A 7,220-nucleotide genomic window follows, 5' to 3' on the forward strand; every position below is an offset into this window, starting at 1 on the left:
CCCAGTCCTCAGACATGAACAGCCGGGAAACCCTCAGCAAATCTGTGCCAAATCCTGAAAACAGACTATGATACAACTACACCACTCAGTAATGGGCACAATGTGAGAACTGAAGTTATCACAAGTGGGCGGATGCAGTGTCAGTCCCAGGCTGGTCTCATCATACGTGTCAGAAAGAGACAAGGTTTTCCCGTTGTTTCTTTTGAACTAACACAGGTGATCCAGGCAAAACACGGGTACCAAAACCAAACCCAACATGGACCCCAGATAGGGTGCACGCTGTTGCTCCGTCCACAGCACTTTCCTTCTGCTCCTTCTGTTTCTCAGGTCTTAGGTTTTAAATGTGATGAGAACTTTTTAAGAATTTTGGAGTCCTCATTATAAAACCATTTTTCAGTCTTTGGCTTACATGAGATGCATTTGCCATGATCAGCTTCAGGTACTTCTGGGCAAGTCAGAGTTTCTCATAGCTTTATAAATAAATATTTTTTGTAGTACACCCCTGATTGATCACCTTCTCCATTTGTGTATTTATGACTGTGACAGTTACAGAGCTTGCATTTTTTAATGATGTTTACACTCATTTCAGCAATCATAGTTATATATAGCTACATATTTGAAAGTCCTAAATAAACAGGTTACAGCTCACATAAGAAGTAAAATGAAATGAAAATATAAACTAGAATCAAATGCATCATCTGAACACTTAGACCTTACCAAATACCTGGCACATCTTGTATATCTGATAGGTACATATATATTTTAAAGGCATTACGTATTTCACTATAGATATATAAAACAAATATAAATATATGTGCATCTATTGGATATAAAAATATGTAATGCAACATACAACAATACACACCTGTCTATACACACACATGCAAGCACAGTACATGTATCCATGCAGGCATGTCCGCACATTTGGTACCATAATACTTTTGAATCCATGCATCTGGAAGGTCTGTGTTGCAATAATGATTGGGAGCTTAAAATAACATAGCTGCCACGCTAGTGCGTGCCAGAGGAGCTGCTAGCACTGCGCGTCCTCTCAGAAAAGGGAGCTGCAAGAGCAGCAGAGAAACCCGTGGGCTGCGCTGAGGGGTGAGGGGCTGGAGAAAGTCCTTTGGTGTACGTGGCCGCTCACTGCATGATGCACGGGAGTGCTGACGGGACTTGGTGACACACTGAGAGCCCATACCTTTAGCTGGTGTGCAAACACTACACACACACACACACACACATATACAGATACACATACCGTCAAAAATAACCACTATTTGATAGTATGGCCTGTGCACGTGCTTGAACTGCAAACCCCAGGTGGGACAAAGAGCCTGCACGCTGCTTTTTGCACCACAAGGCTCCCAAGGGGCAAAAGGGATGGAGATGTTCAGGGAGCTGGGCAAGGGTGCCCATGGGTATTTGGGTCCTGCAGAGGGGGCTAGGTGCTGGCAGGGAGGGGCTCGCTCTGGTGAAGGTGCCAGCAGGGCTTACAAGGCGAAGCAAGGAGAAGGGAGGTTGCTGGTGTGGCATCATGCCACGTTCTTTGTTTTGTTTCTAAACGGCGAGGCAGAAGGTGTTAGCTAAAGATGGGGCTTGATCAAGCGCTGACTTTGGGCGCGTGAGCCATCCGGCTCGGGGTCTGCATTTGGTGGCCAGGGCCACATTCAGAAGTCATTCAATTAACCCCTGCAAAGGTTGCAGGTCTTCACCTCTCAGTCACCTTGAGGGAAGCACGAGCTCCACTGAAGCTGACGGGAGTCCGTTGTGGCCCCCGCTGAGGAAAGGCAGCCCTCATGTCTCCTCCCTGCTGGTTTCCGCTTCCCCTTCCTCGCTCCTACACCCAACAGCATGAAGAACCTGCACGCACCTCGCTGCCTTGCCTCTGCCAAGCTCCTCCTGCTGTCCTCTGCTCTGATGACTGCTAACACAGCACAGCATGGCATGGCATGGCATGGCACGGCACGGAATATTACGGCATGGTATGGCACGACATGGTACTGGGCAATGGATGCTGCTCCTTGCGGAGCTTCCCGCCCCACTTCCTTCCCTCTTCCCCTGCCAGCAGTTGCAGCCAGCACCTCCCTTCCTGAGTCTAAAGGAAAACTATTTTTGCAGCTGTACTTAGCTGGACCTGCGGCAAATGTTCCCAGGGATACAAAGTTTTTCCTTGGCTGTTCCCTGATAATCTGCAGGAGTGTTTCAGCTGTTACCCCTCCATGCCAGGGACCTCATGCAGGAGGTGAGGGAGACCGTTCCCCTCACACCCCCTCACTATCATGGCTGCAGGTGCTGATCCTCAACCACAAACACAGTCTGCGATATCTTCCTAGATACTCTCCTTCTCCACCAGGTTGGTTGCTCACAGTGCCTGGAAACCAAAGCCTCAGGCCCATGGTCTTCATTCATATCCCCACAACTGTGGTGTGCGCCATTGCAGTATAAATGACTCAGGTGAGAGTCCAGGATCAACTGGATCCTGAAAGACAGATTTACAGCACTTGCTCTGGAGGTTGCTTTTTCAGTGCCCAGCAGCTCCACTGGTAGCCTGGGTGGTGTCCAGGCCTGGTGGGAAAACATAGCTGCTGATGCTGATGGCGATTCTAATGCTGAAGCAGGATCTGAGCTCAGCTGAAATACCAGGCCCAGCTGAGAGCCATCAAATAGCATGAAAATATAACTTGCGAGTGGGATTGCATGTTCTAGACCCAATTCCTTTCACCTCATTCGAACGAGAAGACCCATTAAAATGAAAAGAACTGGCTGTGCGTGCACATGCATTTTCCTTTTTTGATCAACTACCTCTTTGCTGATACACCGAGTGTTTGAAATCCCTATAAATGTTAGATGTCCATGATAAAAGACAGTGCCCTTATTTGGCCCGTGGCCATTTTCCATGTTTATTTGCTTATTTATTTCAGTTAAGTGCAACACACCAGTTGATGCGCAACACCCGTGTGCCGCAATACGGCTCCGGGTTGCCTTGGCAACGGGTGGAAAGGGTTTTGAAGAGCCAGAGAGGCCCACGCTAATGAAAACAAGCATTCAGGGGGCCTCTCCTCCAGGTGGGTGAGAAGAGGCTCCCCGCTGGGCTCCCTCACCCAGCCCGCTTTCAAATAGTCTGGTGCTTTAAACAAAAACTAGAAAAAACAACAACAAAAAAGCCCACCACCCAGCCCCCTCTGCTTTTTTTTTTTCCATGCTAAAACGCAACTACTGATTAAAAGTTCTGAGACAGTTCTTTGAAGCCTTTCATTAATAGGTTTCCTTTATGAATCCAAATTAGACGGTCAACACATTTTCCTTCAAAAAAAAAAAAAAAGAAAAGAAAAGAAAGAGAACTATTATGGAAATGTTTGTTGTTGTTGCTGCTGGTTTTTACATGTTTAATCTCCCACATGTGCATCCGTGCCAGATGGCACTGCCCGTAAGATGGGAGATAATCTTTGCACACCATCTTCTCCAGGTTGACGTTGGTCCCAGGGCTGGTACAGGCTGTGGCTTTTGTTTGGACATGGTGGAAACCATGGGCTTTTTCATGGGCTCTATGGGATGGTGCTGACCCTGCCTGGGCTCAGCACCCACAGTTTCCACTGAAAGTCCCAGATGAGGGTGGTGAGAGGGTGAGTTATTCACAGAGGTCTCGTAGGGGTGAGGCTATGATAGTGAATACATGGGGAGATCTCCCCACTCGAGGAAGTTGGTCTTCTGGAAAGACATCTGGGCACCCATGCTCAGGAAATTGAACTATCATGAGGAGTATCTGACCCTATTCAGTTGTCTCTTTTGCAAACATGAGGAAAAAGGTAATGAATGACACTAGAACCTGAGCAGGAAACTGATACTGGCAGATATTGCCACCAGCTTCAGTGAGATTCATGTGTGTCCCCCTTCCCTTATGGCTATCCAGCAACTGCTGGGTATTCCCAAGGGCCAAACTGCTGACTGGCTCAATGAGGTGATGCCCACTGGATGTGCAAAGAGAGAAGTATGTAAATATGGGGATGACGTGAAAGTGAAAACATCCAATGAAGTCCTGACCATAGGCTGAAAGTTGCCTATGGTGGATAAGGGGGTGAAGAGCTCCTGGACGTCAAGGCCGGTGGAAGGACACTGTATGATAATCTGGGGTGATAGATTTCTGTTCCTGTTTCTGTTTCCACGTGAGCTTTTCTTCTGCAGAGCAGAACACATTTTTCTGTGGACAATGATAACCAACACTTTTTAATACACAGTTAGGCTCACAGTCCAAAGTCTGAATCTGTGTCACAAAATTATAGGAAAGAGAGAAGTGGCACCTGGGAGTGAAGCAGACCTCTGTAAGGATGATACTGAAGCAAGAGAAATGGTGTCCAGCAGGCCAGCAAGGAAGCCATGGAGGGAGATACCCAACTTCTGTGCCATGGGCAGTGTGGTTTGCACACAGCTTGCAGTGACATGACAGGCAGGTCCTCCAGCAGAAGGCCTTTTCCACCTCATCAGAAGCCATGGGAGGCAACTGCCTATTTGTACGGGTGAAATGTCACAAGCTGCAAAGAAAAGAAATTGGGTTAACTGTCCCTTTCAAAAAATCTGAAACCAACCCGGATCATGTGGGGCTGGGGACGAGATCCCAAGAGTTGATGGCATAGCTTCCAGTGTGAAGCAAAATATACGTACATTTTTTTTGGTAGGACTCTTCACCGCTTGCAGGTGACTCAGTGCCAGAAACTGACTCATGTTGAAACAGCATTACAGCGAGACAAAGAAACTGTGTAATACACCACCAGGCTTTCGGTCTGATAATACTCTCGTGGAAGGAGTGTTTTACTCTGCCCTGAACTGCAGTGAAGCTTATCACCGAGAGCAGTGACGTACTGGTCAGTTCGTTAATCTAAGCAAAGGGGAGTGAAGCTGGAAATGTTTATAAGTGATTTCCCTCTGCTGAGGAAGGAGATAAGAATAACTATGACAACGCTCCTAAAACATTTGTTGAATGTTTCATTGTAAAATGAAGCATAGCAAAAAAGAAGGCAGTGCCTGAATGGGGGGTGGAGGGTCTAGAGAAAACCCTGCTCCTTGTATATGCTTCCCCAGGCAAAGCAACATCACAGCTAAAATGTCCACAAGTAGTTTTAGGGTGCCTGAAGCTTTTAGATCACCAAGATGCAGCAGGGCTCCTTTCTAAAGGGAGGATGTTCAAAACTCTGGAAAACGGGTCTCTTTCAGGAACACAAGAACCTGAGTATCCTCAAAACAGGAATTTACATAGGAAACTGTGATTTCAGTGGCAGTAAGTTAGAGCTCATGGAAAAATGTCTCTGAATTGGGATGTTTCTGGGAATTTTTATAATCCCTATCTGAGCTGGCTCTGAAATAGGCCAAGAAAAAAATTCATTAAACCACGTGGGGTGCCTGCAAGAAAGCAGGGAAGGTTGACTAAAGTGATAGCAAGAACATCTGCAGTGTGGCACATATTTCATTTTGCAGGTGCCACTGTGACTTGTCTGCAAACTTCTTGTGTCCTCAGCACGATCCCAGAAGCTGTGGGCCCATGCTCTGCACCACCATGAGGGTCTGAACTGCTCCAGCCAAGCATGCAACCCTGTGCCAGGCTGGGAACTGAGACCATGAGCTGCTGCTGCTCTTGTTGTTGGGAGGGAGTGGAGCAGGGATGACCCATCTGCTGCCCCACCAAAGCTGTGCGAGACCCTGAATTGTTCCTGGCTTGGTTTATACTCCAGGGCTGCCCCACATGAATAACCCCACACTTTGCAGGCTTGCTCATGGGCTTAGGTGAACAGCCAAGACCTCGGTTTACTTTTTTGGGGTATGGCAAAGACATCTAATTGCACCCACAGTGTATTTCAGCGCAGAACTATTTAACGCTTATGTTACAGAATCTAAAGCATGATTTGCTCCTTGTGGCTCCTCAAATCTGCAATATAGCCCTGCCAATGAAAACATAGAGACTTGGCTATGCAAGGAAACAGCTAGCTCAGCAAAAATGGTGGCCTGTTGTTGTATTTGCAATGAAGAAGCAGAAAAACATCCACTACCCACAGAAATGCTACTCCATTTTGTTCTTGAAAGTGGCAATTTAGAATTAAAGGCAGCTGAATTACATGGGCAACATGGGAAGAATTTGTTTTATGTGGGAGCCGCTATACATACATAACTTTGCCGTGAGATTTCTATATTGATCGCAGTAACCTGCCCGGGTCACCTTGCTCTAACCAGTTATGGGGATAATCTGACAGTCTAGTAGCAAACTCATTTTATCTGCAGTGCTCTGCACAAGTAGTCATAAACCATCCACTACTATAAAGCAGCTGTTCTAATGCCCTTAGTCATTGCTGTAGACTACGTCCCTAGATTGCACTGGCATGTAAAACAGAGAGAAAGGACATAAAGACCTGGATATATCTCTTTTGTACTCGCGACAGAAATTATTTGAAACTATTGTCTTCACTGTTTTATTTTGTTGTTTTTTGTTTTGTTTTGTTTTGTTTTGTTTTGTTTTGTTTTTTTGTGGAAAGCAGCACAGAGTTAATGTCATGCAGCTTCGCTGGTGAGAAAATCCTAGGTGTCTACTTCATGATGCATAAATGGCAAGGTATTTGATTGTGTCACCTGTAATGCATTTCATCTAGGTTGCTTAACACTGATGTTATTGTATGTACAATAAGACTGGACAGGAGCCCCATTTGATATTAATGTTGGGAAGTTTGCTGGAAACTTGTTGGGTCAGATACATCCCTGCACAGAGACACATAAATTGGCAGTAATAGTCCTTCAACTGGAGGAGAAGTATCTTCTTCTAATGTGAGGGGGTTTAGGAAGGGTACAATATGTAGCTGTGCGAATGTGCATGCAAGAGCCTAGCGCAGAACTGGAATTATTATTTTCCCCTTCCTGTTGGGGATTTACTCCAGCAGTACCCTCCACCTAGAGTGGGTCTTGGAGGTAGCCTTTGGCTGAATGGGAGGTCCGTGGGTTCATACAGCCCTCTTTACTATAATTTCTTCATACCTACATATCACCAGGGGAGAGCTACAGCCACTGTAGCTACATGGTAAATCTCTTTTACAGCACAGGCAGTGGTATATGGTACAAACATCACTTGTTTAGACCTCACAGCGCTGATTTGCATTAGGTAAATTCATGCAAACTATGGCTTGCTTCTTGTTCCCTTTCACATGGTTGGTTGTCCCTGCAGGAAGGAGCAAGCTTTGTGC

Source organism: Vanellus vanellus (assembly GCF_965231255.1).
Source record: "Vanellus vanellus genome assembly, chromosome: 2".
Taxonomy (NCBI): Eukaryota; Metazoa; Chordata; class Aves; order Charadriiformes; family Charadriidae; genus Vanellus; species Vanellus vanellus.